Source organism: Aedes aegypti, chromosome 2 (assembly GCF_002204515.2).
Source record: "Aedes aegypti strain LVP_AGWG chromosome 2, AaegL5.0 Primary Assembly, whole genome shotgun sequence".
NCBI classification, from domain to species: domain Eukaryota; kingdom Metazoa; phylum Arthropoda; class Insecta; order Diptera; family Culicidae; genus Aedes; species Aedes aegypti.
This window is the reverse complement of record NC_035108.1, coordinates 39,330,250-39,347,497: the sequence shown is the minus strand read 5'-3', so window position 1 is coordinate 39,347,497 and position 17,248 is coordinate 39,330,250. Positions and strand designations below refer to the sequence as shown.

At 37.3% G+C, this 17,248-nt stretch overlaps 1 protein-coding gene across 1 annotated transcript in view; it reads left to right on the top strand.

Moving 5' to 3' along the window:
- Positions 1 to 17,248, top strand: part of LOC23687518 (tyrosine 3-monooxygenase) — a 98,392-nt gene that overhangs the window by 55,657 nt on the left and 25,487 nt on the right. The window lies entirely within an intron of this gene.

Sequence of the window (17,248 nt, the reverse complement as noted above, 5' to 3'; positions counted from 1 at the left end):
GTTAAAAACCTTGAAGAGTGTTCATTTTGAGCGATGACTTATTATAAGGATCATGTAATCAAGTGATTGGAAATTTTCTCGAATTAAAATTCGTAAAACATCGCACTATTTTGTCAGCGAGGAAATTTTTCACATTTAGATGTTTTTGCAGTTCGTTTAAAACATTCGGGATCACAACTTGAACCACTATTTCAAATACGAGCAGGCATAAAAAAATGCGACCATTTTGTATTCATTTGAACTCGGATGTTTTGTTAAGTAATAGCACACTGGTCTTGTGTCTTGTGAGACCCATTAACCTAATATACTCCACAGTAAAGAACACATTGATTGTTTAAAATAAAATTTAATTAAGAAAAAGCCTTTAAATTTCATTTTCTTTTCAGATTTATAACAATCGATTGATGGAACAATTGTTGTTTTCAAATTAACATTACGTAAATATTTTTTGAGCAATAGTTCAGCAGAAATTTGTGACTGCTCTTAAAAGTCTATTTCTTACGGGTGAAAGTTTATTAAGAAAAAGATCACTATAATCAAAAGATGACCGTCAAACTGGTAGCTAATTTATTTGTGGTAGTGCTTTAATTATTTGTGGATTCGATTTTTTTTGGGTTGAAATTATAACTCCAAAAATAAAAGGAAACGATCACTCACTGGTAGTAATAGAACCCGCTGATTCCGGATTATTAATCCTCAGAGAAGGCGAAAGTAAAAACGCGATACAAAACAAAACTTATATGGTGATGAATAGTGTTTTATCAATAATAAATCGTGTTGTTGAAGGCGACGGAGCCGGAATTTTTTTGAATTTCATGTCGTTTTATACCAAAAATTGGTTCCTAAATTTTCGGCTCTGGGGGGGTTTACTAGTTGAGGGGCCGAAATTCTAGTTAACAGGAAATGAATTCGGAGAAAATAGAGAGTATCTTTCACTTATAGCTCTCTTTAACAATCATGATCAGCAGCACGTCATGAGAACCTGTTTATCATTTACTGCTACAGCTATGATTGAATTGAGGGTCTTATGCTGAATGCAGGGATTGAATCCTGAGAAAATTGAGAGAATCTCTCACGTATCGCTCTCTGTAACTATCATAATATGCTGCACATTATGAGAGACTGTTTATCGTATACTGCTACTACTGATCAAACGGTAAACAAGCGAGAAAAATTGATTTTATCATCGCTCTCTCTTTGGGGCTCTCGCTCGCTGCTTCCATTTATCAGACTTGTTACACCTTGCGATACAATGACGATCGTGGACCGTAACAGATGGGATGTTTTTCTTTGCTTGCTTTGATCGTGCTTCATACTCAAATGAGAGCGAATTCTGCAATGCCTGGCTGAATGTATTTTCGAGGACACTATTGCTATCGAATGTTCGGGGATTGCTTATCGTGCTAATAATATAAAACACATGCGACACAATTGCACAAAACATAATTAGCGAGAGAAAATGGACTTCTTCATCGCTCTCTCTTTGGGCTCTCGTTCGCAGCTATTATTTATCAAGATAGTTACAATTTGCGAGCTAACGATCCCATTGTCCTAACCCTTCCTACCCCTAACCTCGACCAAACCGCGAGTTTTTCGGTTCCCCAAAGCTAACATAGAAAATTAAGAAAACGGCATGATTTTGTAAATACAATCAAAGAACTCGGCTCCGTAATGCCTAATGGCGCATGAACCTAATAAATAAATGATCAAGAAAAAAAAATGCGAGCCATTTCCAATCATGGATCGATACAGATGGACGTGTTTCTTCGCTTGTTTTGATCTTGTTTCGAAATAAAATAGAGCGTTTTCTGCAATACCTAACTTCTTCAAAGAGAAGAATCTCTCTTCTCGCCAGCAAAAGAATTTAATTTTCTTTTAAGAACGATATTCGTCAAAATGGTTTATAAAGTTATCAATTCAATAACTCTTTTCTTACTGTAACGTCTGAAATGTACATAAAAATACGCAGTTTTGGTGTACTTAAGAGTACACAGAGGTGCAAATGTCTATGAATGTCTAAATAGAGGCTGTATTTGAAAGTTTGTTATGTAATTGGTTGGTGGCAAATTCTGCGTATTTGCTGTTTGCAATATTAATACAATATAATTTCATTAATTTTATCATACTTGATCGTACGAATCATATGAAATCAATGATAATAGGAAATTATGTTAATTTATTGAATTCCACAACACGTCTTGATCCAAATATGGACATTGAAGGTAGAGTTTCTCGCTGGAACGAGCCTCCAACCAGAACCTATGGGTCAATAAAATATTACATCAATTGCTACCGCCAAGAATATAGAAAGGAATGACAATCAAGAACCATTCTTCCGAAACCCTTCCATTATCATTCAAGGTGAACTTCAAAAATATCTCGAAAAGAACTCCAGATCCGCTCAAATTTATGTATCCTTTACTCGGAGCGACTGCCAGAGGTCCCGGCCGCAAACCTACCCGGAGGAACAACTTTTCGCACGGCAATCCGATCAAAATTCACTTTCAAAATCGTCGAACCAAAGATAGAACGTAGCGCACAGTGATCCATTTTTCAGACAAGTTCTTGGCGCAAGAAAAAAAAAAACCCTCACTTGTCACGCTCGAATTAAGCCGGTTGACTTAATTGTGTCTCTGACTGACTGGCTGACTGCGCTGCCCCCGACAAGGACCCCTCGAATCCTTGAAAGAGTCGTCAATGCCAAGTCCATATCCCGTCGTCGTCGTAGTTTGTAGTTCTCGAACCCGATAACCTGTTACCTCATCCAGCGGCAGCAATTGTGTTGCGATGTTGTTTAGTTTCTTGCTCTCGATTCTTCTGATTCATATGAACGGCAACGACAATTAAATCACATCGAGATTGGTCTCCACCGCAACCGTCGCCAATGTCCAGTGATGCAGCTTGATATGATTTTCAGTTCGTTGACTCACAACCATGGGCGGAGCTGGAGGAGGTCAGAGGGGGGTTCATGAAAGAGTTCTAGCAAGGAACATAACGAGAAGTTTAAAAGAATTCCTCATATCATCTTTCTTCTTCTTGGCTTTACGTCCTCACTGGGACAGAGCCTGCCTCTTAGCTTAGTGTTCTAGTGAGCACTTCCATGGTTATTAGGTTAGGCACGATTATGCTCCATGCCCAGAGAAGTCAATGAAATTTCCATTACGAAAAGATCCTAGACCGACCGGGAATCGAACCCAGACACCTTCAACATAGCTTTGCTTTATAATCGCGGGCTCTAACCACTCGGTTTATGGAGGCCCCATAGAGATTTCATGAAGGAACTGTAAGAAATCCTCACATAATCCTACGGTCGTGTATAATAAGGAACCAAGGCTGATCTCAGATATCTAAGCGTCCATGGCTAAATTGACGGTTATTTTGACCACAACCATTCAATTCTCCAGTCAAGCTCACTCGACTCCCCTGATGGAAATTCTGGTTACGTCCATACTCACTACGCAGCAAAGAATCCAGAATGGATCAATGCACGAGTTCACTAATTTGACGTTTGAGCGGTGCCAAATTCACTCGTTGCCATGGTCACATAAATAACACGGCACCGCTCAAACGTCAGATAGTGAACTCGTGCATCGGTCCATAGTAGGTAAGATGCGCAGACGACGGCGACGACAAACGACGACGATGAAGCGGGAAAGTCCCTCCGGCCGATGTCTATCAATTACTTGGGCATTTTCCTTCCCAACTTTCCTAGGAAATCCATTAGCCCGAAAGCTAACACCGTTGACGCATTCTAGTTGCTAGAGGCACCAATCGACAAGTATTACACACAGTACCTTTATGGAAATTTATCGCGATAAAGTGACGCGGCGGGGGATGCTGAAGAATTACCCGCCTCGCCCGTGCCGAAACAACTCGGCGAGCGAAGGCCGGCAAATGGTGTTTCCCCGGTGAACTTGTTCCCTAAAATGAAACACACCTTGCAAGCGGCGACGACGCTGCGTTGGATCGCTGGCTGGAAGCGAGCGCGCGCGGAGCGTCGAGAGAATTTGTGTTGCGTTGCGTTCGGTGTTGCGACCGAGCGTGACGCACGGTCGTGACGCGGTGATTTCAATGCGCGAGCGAGCAACGCTAATCCGCTGCTCGGACTTCGTCTCGGTAGAGACGCGCGCGAGGACGCTGGGCTGTGGAGACGTCGAGCGAGCGGGGAACGCACGGTCAATCAGTGGGTGTTTTGTTGTGTTGATACATTTTTTTCTCCTCCGGTTGTGCGAAATGGTGAGCGCACGTTAGCTTCCTATCAACAGACGGAATCTGGACGGATCGATGATTTATGGAGAGATGCTGGGAGGAACATGGGTGGATGGAAATCAAGTAGCGTGGTGCGAATTGCACGATAGAGTGTAAACCGAGGGGAATGTGGAATTGGACGGGATATTGAGAGAAACATTAGATTGTGGCTGTTGTGAGAAAGATAAAAATTTTAGTTGCAAAGAAAACTTAATCTATAAATATTAAGTTTTCTTTGCAGCTAATTTACATTTTTTGACTATGAAAATAAGCTTGTTTGAATTTTCTTCTTCATCTACTTGGCATATCGTCCTCACTGGGACAGAGCCTACTTCTCAGCTTAGTGTTCTTATGAGCACCTTCACAGTAATTAACTTTGCCAAAGTTGTCATTTTCGCATTCATATATCGTGAGGCAGGTACGATGATACTCTATGCCCAGGGAAGTCGAGGAAATTTCCATTACAAAAAGATCCTGGACCGACGGGGCATCGAACCCAGACACCTCCAGCATGGCTTTGTTTTATAGCCGCGGACTCTAACCACTCGGATAAGGAAAGCGCTTGTTTGAATTTTAATAACTGATAAATTAATCATATATCAATACAGTTAAACCTCCTTGAGTCGATATCTGAAGGGATAATCGATTCATGAAAACTTCGAGTCATGAAACAGAAATGATTTGGAAAGCTGTTTGAAGGGATCATCATAGCAATCATGAAGTTTTGTTTTTAGTATGGTTCCATGAATCGAAATCGAGTAATGGAACATCGATTTATGGATTTAGATATACCAAAATTCTCGAACACTATTTCGCTGCAAATTCCTTACATTTGAATATGATATCAACGATACATTTGAATACGATGAACGCACTATGAATAAAAAAAAAACATTGCTAATGATACAAACTTTATGTTGGACAAAATACTTTAATGTAAAAATTTAATTATCAATTTAATAGTATAGTCAACTCTCTCTCTTACTCGATAATCGATACCTATCTCGATATCGAGTAAGAGAGTCATAAAAAAAGATGGTTTTCATGGCTACCTCGATGGTCCCTTAAGGCTGTGAACCGTTTCACCAATTCGTTTAACTTTTAGTTAAAATTTGACAGTTCGATGGTTATTTCCCCTGTGGTTGATAATAACCCTGCTCCGGAGCATGGTTAAACTTGACAGTTCAAAAGTTATTTTTTACTCCCGGTAATTTGCGAATAACCAAACATCTGTCAACTTTGTTCTGAAATACTATTCGTCTGTCAAAATCGAAATGGGTCGACAGCGAAGTTAACTTTAACCATTTGAGGGGAAAATTACTATCCAATTGTCAAACTTCAACTAAAAGTTAAACGAACTGGTGAAACGGCAGAGCCGTAAAAAAATCGTATTTGCACTGGGTTTGTGTTCTTTAACTCGATTTGGTCTCTTTAATAACGAGTTATGAAAAGTTGACAGTAGTTGCTTTTTGTACTTCGAGTAATTTAGTACTCATCGATAAAAACATAGTTTACGGTGCAAACGCATCATAATCATTCTTGACAATGCTGTTATTTTTACAAACAACAGATACCCCATGAGACCTTTCTTTATGCAGTCAAATTTTGTGTAATAAGTTCATAAAAATGTGTTCAACACACGCAGCAAACTAATAGTATCAAAACAGAACTACTTGCTGCCGGAACCTATATTAATAAGTTCATGTCTTATAATCTTACACGTAACTTCTTGAAAAGTTCATGGAAGATCGAACTTTAGTGTAAATCCCTAGAGAAAATGTTTGCAAAAAGTTTGTAGAAATACAGTGAGGAAAAATGCAGTCTCCATTATTAGCATGACGATTCATTCGCCATCCGTAAAGGAGTTTATGAAGGAATTTTGAACTTTTTTTTTTGTTTCTGTTCGGGATGAACCACTGCGACCAGTTTTCTTCGATCTTTTGTGGTATACCCGTGTCCTTTGTTTAGTGCATGTCGTTCTACTCCATTACTATTGAGAAATTAGGAAGTAGTCGCTTTTTATACAAATATTATTCTTTACCATTTTGCATAGAGCCTCTTTAGAAAAAGATACCGCTTTTTATACCTTTTGGAGGAAACAGTTTGTCACCATTAAACTCTCAAAAGCGCGCCCCTTCATCAGGTTCGACCACTATGCTGGTTGAATGATACTGATTTCGACCATGCATCGGTACTCAGCGTACTAAATTATTGCTTCTACTTATAAGCTTCAAAGTCGTTTTTTTAAATCTGTGAACAGGTTTCATCCCATGAAACATTTAGATTCCTTGAAACAAAAAGCTTATTTTAGAAGTTAGGTGGTCTGCTACTCCACTAATTCGGAATCGTTTCCATCCTAGATATCGAAAGATAAACTCTTGAACTCGGAAAGAAATTGTCTCATGTGTTGAAACCAACCTCAGATGCTGATTGAGCCATTTTTCCACTTCGACCTCCTCATCATCTTGGACAAATAGGTGGGTTTTGTGACTTGTTACTCTCTTATACTCTTCCGACCGTAACTTATAAGTATTCACAAGAACAGATATAACAAGAGTACAATATGGTAGATCTTACCCCGTAACACACCTCGAGAAGGTGATCTACCCGCGTTACGGATAATTTTGAACTTACATATAAAACTTACTTTTACACACTTCAGTTCTGTGATACAGAAAATAAGAATAATGTTCGAATGAATTTCACGTTTATTCGTGGCGACTCAAAATCACGATTAGATCGCTACTGTGCATCATTGAAGTTCTTTGGCACAGTTCAAGCGATTACAACTAAAGCTGTTGCTTTTTTCGATCATCACGCTGTAGAGTTGAAATATCAAGTTCCTGAAAACGTGGTGAACCGAATCCGCGGACGAAGTTATTGTAAAATCGATTCAAGTATCCTTCTGAATGAAAATAGTTGTGATTTATTGCTGCAGACCTACCATGATTGTAAAGTTAACATGATCGTAATGACATCAATGTATGGTGGAATGATTTCGTTAACCTTTCGGTTGTAGCGCGAATTTTTGTAACGCGAGTAGTCGCGCGTTGTACTTTGTACAACACGCTTGGTTTTACGAATATCCCAGGAGCCTGACTACTTAGAAAGATGGCGTTTTCGGCAAAGTTGTTCAGTGGCTTAAGGGCTATCATTGATCGAGTTAGTTGATTCTGAATTTTGCCAACAGGTGACGCTAGTGAGCATGAAACATTTGTTTGGCGGATCTCAGGATCTTGACCACTTAGAGAGATTGAATCTCCAGTAAAGTTGTTCAGTAGCTCGAATACTTTCTTTGTTTAATCTTTGAAGTTCGAGATTAGCTAAAATAATGATGGTCCTTGAGCTACGCATCAACTTTGTCAAAAATACCATCTGTCTAAAAGGTCAAGATCCTGAAGTATCAGCAAAACAAAAGTTTTATGCTCACTAGCGCCGCCCGGTGGCAACATTTTGAATCAACTAGCTCGAACAATGATAGTCCTTAACTTACTGAACAACTTTGCTGATGATGCCATTTTTCTAAATGGTCAGGATCCTGAAATATCTGCAGAACAAAAGTAAAAGTTCCATGCCTACTAGTGCCACCTAGCGGTCAAATTCTGAAATAAATGAGGTATCATCAGATAGCGCTCCACCTCCAGAACAACTTTACAGAAGACCACATGTTTCGAAATTATCTGGATTTTGAGATATACCGATTTGAAATTGCGGTCTCCTCATTATTCTGCGACTTCTATGTACATTTGTTGATTTTACCGCATTATAAAGAGCCATGCTGTAAACAAAAACTTTTGAGTATTGTTTTTAAGACGATTCTACAAGAATACATTTTGGTTTGATGTTGATAGATATCTTTGTTACAAAATCATAGCATATAAATCACAACTGTTGTACAAAGTACAAGAGCGCGACAGCCCAAAGGTTAAGAACAGAATCTCCAAGTTTTTCAAAAGGCAAAGCTTCCTTCTCAACCAGCGAAATCACCGTGGAAAATTTCGATTATGCGTGTTTGAAAGAAATAATTGAATAACAAGCGAATGGTGAAAACATTTACAGTGAAATGTGTTTCGTTAAGCCCAAACTAATGAAAATTGAACATAGTAGGTTATCAAATTTTTGAATGAAAATTCATTCAAATTCACTTGTACAAGACGAAAAACTTAGTTTATTCCAAATGTCCTCCAGAATCAAAAGACAAACAGAGAATTCAGGATTTAGTTTGAATATTGAAGGTGTGGCAACCACTGAGAATTCTAAACTGAAGCAATTCTTGTTTGACCATTTTAGTGAGGTTTTCAAAAAAGAAAGCAATCTTATTTCTTCTATCTTTATTATTGAGACTTTCAGCCCTAGGCTGGTTCATCTTAAAAGCAATGAAAACACTTAGGCGGCATCCACAAATTACGTAACGCTCTAGGGGGAGGGGGGAGTATGCTCAAGCGTTACGGTTCATACAAAAATTTTAAATTATTCATACAAAAAGCGTTACGGAGGGGTGGAGGGGGTCGACAATTTCAAATAATAGCGTTACGTAATAAATAGATGCTGCCTTACTTCTGAAATACTTCTGTGTTGATAATTTGAAGGCTTTGCGGAATATAAATATTCGCGCGGGACAAACGAAAACACTAAAAGGACTTCTCCTGAGTTTAGACTTGGAAAATGTTTTTGACAAGGTTGATCATTCATTTCAGTTCAGTTCTAATTTCCAGCTTAGTTTATCAGCTGTTTGAAACTTTTATAAAGATATTAGCCTATGCAGACGATCGGTTTAACAACTGCAAATCCGGACAACAATAAATTCAAGAAAAGGAACATCTGAAAATATTGGGAGTTATTATTATCTTTAATGCAAACTTCCAAGCAACAGCACTGAAGCACTGTCTAAAGACCCATTCTGGAAGGAACTTGAATTTGGTGCATAAAGTCTGGATTTTGAATACTTTTGTCACAGGTGTTTCCACCTAATAAAAGTCACCTTGCACAAATAAATGCAAGTTGTTGGATGTTTGATGGAACCGACAGATCTCATTGACCCTGTCCTCAAATGCAAAACATTATTCGTAAAAAACGTTCTTTCCATGATGAGGATCCAATCGATCATTTCATGATGATTCAGAGTCACAACAATTTTTCAACGGCCAACGCAAAAGAATGGTTATGTTACGCTTAAGAGGTAAACTTCAATTCTTTATTGACTTCCACAAAGTCAATTTACAATGCTCTACTTGCAGAGCAAAGTTACATTGTGAAGGTAGAGAAGGAAATGCCTGACCTTCAATGGGATATAGTTTGGGAAAACTTTAACAAATCGTTCCTCTCAACTAACGCTAAAGAAAGACTTCACATGTGTTTGAATTATATTATTAATACTAAAGTAAAGCAGTTTAGAAACCAGATAAAAGGAATAAGTTCTGATAGTTATGAGTTTTGGGGACAGCTAGACACAACAGAGCACCGTGTAAAAAAATGCATGTTATCAGAAGAAAAATGGAGTTGGATACATAAATTGACTGTAAAGAGACTAAAATTAAGTTTTGATGATCCGGAAGAAATTATTGGTGTTTCTATAAATACAACAGCCTGCCAAAAAAAGCAGCGCTCTGGTTTGTTTGTGAAGAAATTGCGTTCAACTTGAAAAACTTTGGAAAAAATAATAGAATGTATAAGTTTTAACAACATCTTCGTCAACAACGATGGAATTACAATCTCGCAGTACAAAAGTGTTTTACACATTGTTTGTATGTATTTGAAAAGCTGTGTTAAATAAATAGTGGTTGAGTGCCACAAAAAGAACCTAAATTTGCTGACGCACATTTTCTCAGAATTTTTCTAATCGAGAATTAATTTTTGTTTAATCAGAATTTGTTTTCGAGATTTTGTTTAATTAGAAACAAGTACATATCTCCATCTTTTGACTGTTTTCTGTCCCTTAATGTTCACGATCCTGTCATCTGAAGATTATTTTTACTTTTTTATCGCATCACACTTAAGAGAAACGAAACATTCGCGAAAAAAATGGTTTTGGGGAAGTAACTTTAACCTTCTAATAGCAAACCCGCCTTTAGACGGGGTACACTTTGGAATTTTGTGTATTGTTTCGTAGCTCGGAAATCAAAATGATTTTATTTTTGGCTTAGACCTTGGACCATAGCACGCATATAATAAAAGTTTCATTACTTTTGAATCTTTTTTGTATTTTTGAAAAATGTTTGAAAAATTGTATTTTTTTTTTTTGTATAACCTACAAATGTCTGGGGTTCATTCGAGGATTTCTAATCAAATCTAATCTAATCTAAGCGCTTGCACAGCCAATATTGAAAAGCATCCTGGAAATACCTAAATATATTCAGGTATTTTCTTGTCAGTATTAATATTTGCAGAATATCAACGATATGATGCAAATATTAAAATGGCCTGGCCCACTGTGCAGACTTTGGGGTTGATGAAGTTTGAAAAAATCATGACGATTAGGTTATTCACGCATAGATAAACTGATAGCCAAAAAATTTTCAATTTTAAGAAAGAAGAAACGGGGACAACCGTACCAACCGTTTCGATTCAGGGTTATAGGTAAAATCGTTGGGAGTGGCGTTGCTAAGAAAGTTAATGCACACTCCATTGTTGTTCTCCTGGGATGGGACATAGGCATTTCTCCCTCATGTCCTGGCTCTAGAGCCTTGATTCATTCGAGGAGTTATACAAAAAGTCGTACCTTTTATATTTTTCTACAATAAACCAATCACAGAATTGGAGCCTGGTGGTATTAAAATAATTTCAAACCTTCACTTGAGTAACAATTTTTGTTAGATTCATAATATTCAAACATTAATAATGTCTTAAAAACTTTTCCATTTCGTTAAATCAAACACTATTCTTAATAGCTGTTGGCAGTAATAATTTAACATTCAAATCATAAAACTTCATTTCTTTGGCTAATAGCTAGAAGTTTCTATGGACCGTAAAGTTCCACGGAATTATATCTAAGGCGGTGATTAATTTATGAGCAACTGTGGAACAGAGCCTGCTTCTCAGCTTAGTGTTCAATGAACATTTAACTGAGAGCTTAAGTTACCATTTTCGCATTTGTATATCGTGTGATAGGTACGATGATACTCTATGCCCAGGGAAGTCAGGAAAATTTCCATTACGAAAAGATCCTGGGCAGACCGGGAATCGAACCCAGACACCTTCAGCATGGCTTTGTTCTGTAGCCGCGGACTCTAACCACTCGGCTAAGGAAAGCTTCAAGTGTACCACCATATGAACACGAATAAGAACATGATCGGGGAAACTCCAGATGCCTGCTATGGGGATACATTGTATACTGTTTTCTGAAAGTGGGCATTGGCCTGGCCAGCTAATCATCTTTTACAGCTACGAGGTATCAAAACTAGGAAGCAGCCGTTTCTTTCCCATAAGTTTCTTTTGAAACGTTTGTATGATTGTACCTGCTATTGCTGATTTCGACTCATTGAATATTTTGGATGTAGCTCAATGAAAACGTTATTACCGGAAATCTGTCGTCTGTTGAAGCACAAATGAAAACACAATAATGGATATGCCTTAGATGCCTGCTACGAGGATATATTCTAAGGCGGGCAAAAGCCAGTTTCTTGTTTCTTACGAGGTATTGAAATGTATTGGCAATAGTTTTCTTTTCCATCCTCTCAAAATCACGAAACATGAAAAAGAGTTATATAACACATACGAAAACATATAAATATTGTGTTTCCCACAATACCTTGTTTTGGATTAGCTCAAAACTTCATCTTCGCATATCCTGAATAGAAGGGCAATCAAAACTGGGATTACAACTGAGGGTTATTTTCCAGTGGCAGTAAAATAGATTATTTTGAGCGAATGAACAATGTCTACAACATACCCTTTTGTCTCGAAAGCCGAGCATGACTCATATTTCGAACCTTCGAATTTTTTTTAACAATTTTTCAACACGTATCAAAATATCTATTTTTACCTTTGAAATCGTTATATTTGGAATATGAGTCATGTTCGTAATTTTAGACAAATTGGTACTTTATTTCTGTTCATTACTTTTAGGGCCCTTCTAAGCCGAGTGGTTAGAGTCCGCGGCTACAAAGCAAAGCTAAAGGTATTTGGGTTCGATACCTGGTTGGTCCAGGTTTTTTTCAAACTCAAATAGATCCTTTTGAGACCGGAACTCAAACACAGCCGTATTCTGCATCGTTTACTTTCGTCCATTTTCAAGGATTCATATGTGATGTGATAGCAACGCGATGTGACAGGTATCACGTTTGTCGCAAATTACCTGTAATTTCTGATTTAGACCCATTCAGAAGTTAAACCCAAATGAATGAAAAAGGGGTTTTTAGAACACCAGCGAGTACAATGTTGGAAGTCACTCGCATACCTGTTATGAAGATACATTCTGAAATATTTTCTGAGGCGTGTTTGACCAGCCTGAGAATGATCGGGTAATCATCTCTCTCGTTAACGAGGTATCAAGCCATAGAATCAACCGCCTCGTTTTTTCCATATATGCGATACATTCATGAAACACGTGGACTCTTCGTGCTGTAACCGATTTGAACTATAGAATATATATTTGTAAGAACAGAATTGGAGGTTCTAACTTCTTCTTCTTCTTCTTGGCATTACGTCCCCACTGGAACAGAACCAGCTTCTCAGTTAAGTGTTGTCATGAGCACTTCCCCATTTATTAGCTGAGAGCTCTCTTTGCCAAACTTGCCATCTTCGCATCCATATATCGTGTGGCAGGTACGATGATACTCTATGCCCACGGAAGTCAAGTAAATTTTCATCACGAAAAGATCCTGAACTAAACCGGGAATCGAACCCAAACACCTTCAGCATGATTTTGCTTTGTAGCCGCGGACGCTAACCACTCGGCTAAGGAAGGCCAAAATTACAAGATTTTTTCAAAGTGTGTGAGATTTGATATCAAGAAGAAGATAGGAAGACAATTAGAAAAAAAGTTAAAAAAAGTAGTGGAATGTTACAGTAAATAATATACTAAATGCCAATACCGAACCAAGTCAAAACCGAGATTCCTTCTTGTGGCGCATTTTTTCAAGCTCAATGTAAATAGATTTATTAATCTATTGAAAAGATTCAGGGTCCATTATTTGTGAAACCTAACAAAATTTTAACTATAATACCAAAAATAACTTATAGAACACTTCACAAATTTTCAGACAAATAACACTTTCACAGCTCAAAAAGGTTACAACATGAAAAACCTATATGTGTCATGAATGAATCACATGAATGGAAAAGTACAAGACGGTTGCTTCTGTGGTCTGATACCTCGTTTACGTAAGAGATTATTACCCGATCATAATAATAGTTTCCATACCCTCTCATGTGGAGACATCCCACAATAATTTCTAAGATGTCTCCTCATAGCAGGCACCTGGGTTTTCCCCGATTCCATATTCGTTGGTGTTTTCAAAGCCGATTATTGTTTGGTGGGACTCTTCGCATTTATTATATTGTTCATTTTTGAAATGGTTTAAATCAGTAGTTGCAGGTAATTTCCGACAAACGTGTAACATCGCATTGCTAGCGACAATGCAATGACACATGCTCATTGAAACGTACATGACTACGAAGGGAGACGATACATCATGGGGCTGTGTTTGAATCCCGGTATAGTAGGGAATCTTTTGGAGTGGGAAACATACTCGAAGCCTATTATCTTGCTTTCGATATAAAAAATAACATTTAGTTTTAGCATTGAACGATCTATAAAACTAAGTGTTGAAATGTTAATTGTACACTTTGAGTGAAGGAGCTACTATTCCCTCACTGTCTCTATCATAATCGATATATGAATCGAAGCTATGATTCGAAATTTTTCCTTCTTTCAAAAAGATATAGGACCACTTGTCCCTTATATTTTTTCTCCTAGATCTTCTGTTCTTTCGCCATATTGTGTATCAACTTTCTACCATATTAACACTTTATGCCCGTTGTAAAAATGCCATAGAAACACTAAAATTTAAGGGATAATATTTTGGTATACGATACACGCTATGTCTAAACCAGCAGATTATGCAAATCGAATGTAGGGGAAGACGAGGTAAGAGCGCCCGCCGGGGTAAGACGGACCACCCCCAGTTTGGCATGAAAATGGCGGTTTTCTTAAAAATTCACCAAGCACTTTCCATAAACACAAGATTTTTGACATTACGAGCCATTTAGGGTGATATTTACATAAAAATTTTCATAACAAATATCAAAAACAGAGTTTCTGCTCGTCAATATTGAATTTGATCTAAAATTAACAGATGCTCACTTAAGGATTTCGGAAGGGATTTTTTTGTAAAAATATAACAAATCACCCGTCCATGCTTTAACAGATATGTGAAATATGCTTCAGTGAAGTGATATATGAATTGTAAATATTTAGTTTTGAAATAAGCCCAAAGTTGTAAAAATTGCGTAAGCGGGGTAAAACCGACCACTATGAATGGGGTAAGACCGCCACCCCTAATTTATACCAAACAAAATATCTAAACCATTTTAAGAGTTGTTACTACGTTGTACATTACTATTCAAGTAAAATGAAATCAATTTGGTTAATAATACAAGCCAAATCCGCATATTTTTCCAAAATATGGATGTTTTAAGGAGATAATAAGTATATATCTAAGTTTTTTTGAATTAATAGATCCTAAAAATAATTCAATATCTACGTTTATCCATGTAGATTTCATTAAACATTGTACTTTTCAATATCACAAGGAATAGATATATTTTTTTGCAAATTTGTGCACGAAAATCGTGGTGGTCGCTCTTACCCCGTGGGTGGGCGGTTTTACCCCGTCACAAAAAATAATCGTGATAAGACATCACTTTTTCAAGCTTCAAGAAATAAATATTTTATTACAAATACAACACCTGTGATATTTTTTGATCATGCCTAAGGCTTTGAAAAACGATATGCTGCGTCGAAAAAAGATTTATTGTTTCTTGATTTTGACATATGAATTAAATTGCTTTGGCGGGCGGTCTTACCCCGTCTTCCCCTACCTCGGATTTCTTTCCGCTAGACTTCAGTATTTGGGTTATATTTTCATAATCAGAAGGATTTAAAATATTCCATTGGTGAAATTTTGATTTTTTCCACTTTTTAGCTATTTTTTCATGTAAAAACTATGAAAATCACGTTTTCCTACATATTTCAGCCCATACAAAATGTATGGGAAAAATTTCACCGATGGAATATTTTGAAACCTTCCAATTATGAAAATATATCCCAAATACTGAACTCTAGCGGAAAAAAATCCGAGGTACATTCGATTTGCATAACCTGCTGGTTTAGACATAGCGTCCAATACTAACAATTACAGTACTATCTATTTGAATTACAACAATATTTCAGACGCTAGAAAATTGATACCAGCTGATAACTTACCTATTTTTTGCAAAGAAATCAGTTCAAATACTCATGATCATCAGAAACAAATGTGTTTGGCTTGATAAATCTCGAAAACTCATACAAGTAGCCATAAGTCAGAAGAGTCAACAAACTTAGTTTATCGATCTTATGTACTTCGCAGACGAAATTCTACAGTACTCTGAACTAACTAGAGATTCACTTTTATAACGTTTCATCTTCAAAATTACAAGACCACGAAAGAATGATTTTCTCGTTTCGCAAGCTAATCACTACTTCCATCCGCGATGTGATATGAAGGGGTAAAGTGACTTAGCAACGAATCAAAACAAAACACTACTTGAGTTATTCTTGCTTTAGTACAACAACGTCGTAAGCAACGGAATGAAACGGTGTATCATTTTGCCATTTAGTTTTGTGGGTAAATGATGGATAATCAGAATTTTCGGACGCGTGCTGCTAATGTGTAGTTTTCAGGAAACACGTGAAAATGTCATAATGTAGATTTATTCTAAAATAAAAGTAGAAATATGGTGTAAATTCTTCTCATTTCCTTTCTCTAAACCATGTGAAAATTACTTACGTCGATAGGAAAATGTAATCGAGAAATCATATTTCAAGGTTGAATTCATGCTACATAATAACAGAAAACTATACAAATTACTTCAATCTACATCACTGCTTGATTCAATGACGAAATAATTTTACGTTAATCGTTGTTACAGCTATTATTAAGTTCTACAAATGTCTGAAACGATAAGAACGGCCGTAGAACAAATGAACTGTAATAAAACCTCTTGGTTATTACCAAGAAAATCTTGAATTACTCAGAGTTACACTTTATTCTCTTAGGTGGTCTTATTACTTTTTCCGTCACTGTATTTTATCCATAAGTACATGATAATGTCTTAATTTATGTTTATCATACGTTTATTTTATTCAAATTTAAACAGTCCAAACAAACGTACTATTGCGGTAAAAGATAAGAATTTTCAAGTCAGTCAATTCATCGTATGTTGTTTTTGAAATTGGTCGTTATATCGTTGACAGCTTTTTATTTATATGGGAATACATTTTATTTCAGCACGAAACGTTTTTATTATCGGTAATAAGCGTGCTGCCCTTGCCTCGATAAAGCATTGCTTGTGGTTGTATTAGGGCATTGATTTAACCTAAAAATGATTTTGCTTTTTTTCATAAATTATTGCGCTTCATAATTCCCAAATCCAAGCATCCTTTCGAACTCCACGTTCCCCCTTTTATTGGCGTGATTTCCCATTGTCGCTGCGATTTCTGTTCCCAATTGCCACGCTACTCACTGTCACGCACTGACTGTGTTCCCGCGCGACCACTCCGAACCCCGATGTAGCATCGAAATCACGAGACCAGCTGATGGGTTGCTGGTGGAGAGCGGTAGCAGTTGAGGCAGCACCGGTACCGACGCCAACCTGTTGATTCCAACAGCCGATGCCGATTAGCTACATTGTCTAATTTGGTTAGTAAGCTACCCGAAGGAACAACAAAAAACCAGAACCGAATCCCCAAAAACCCGAAAGACAAACGCCTTTCCCACAAGCACACAAAACAAAATTC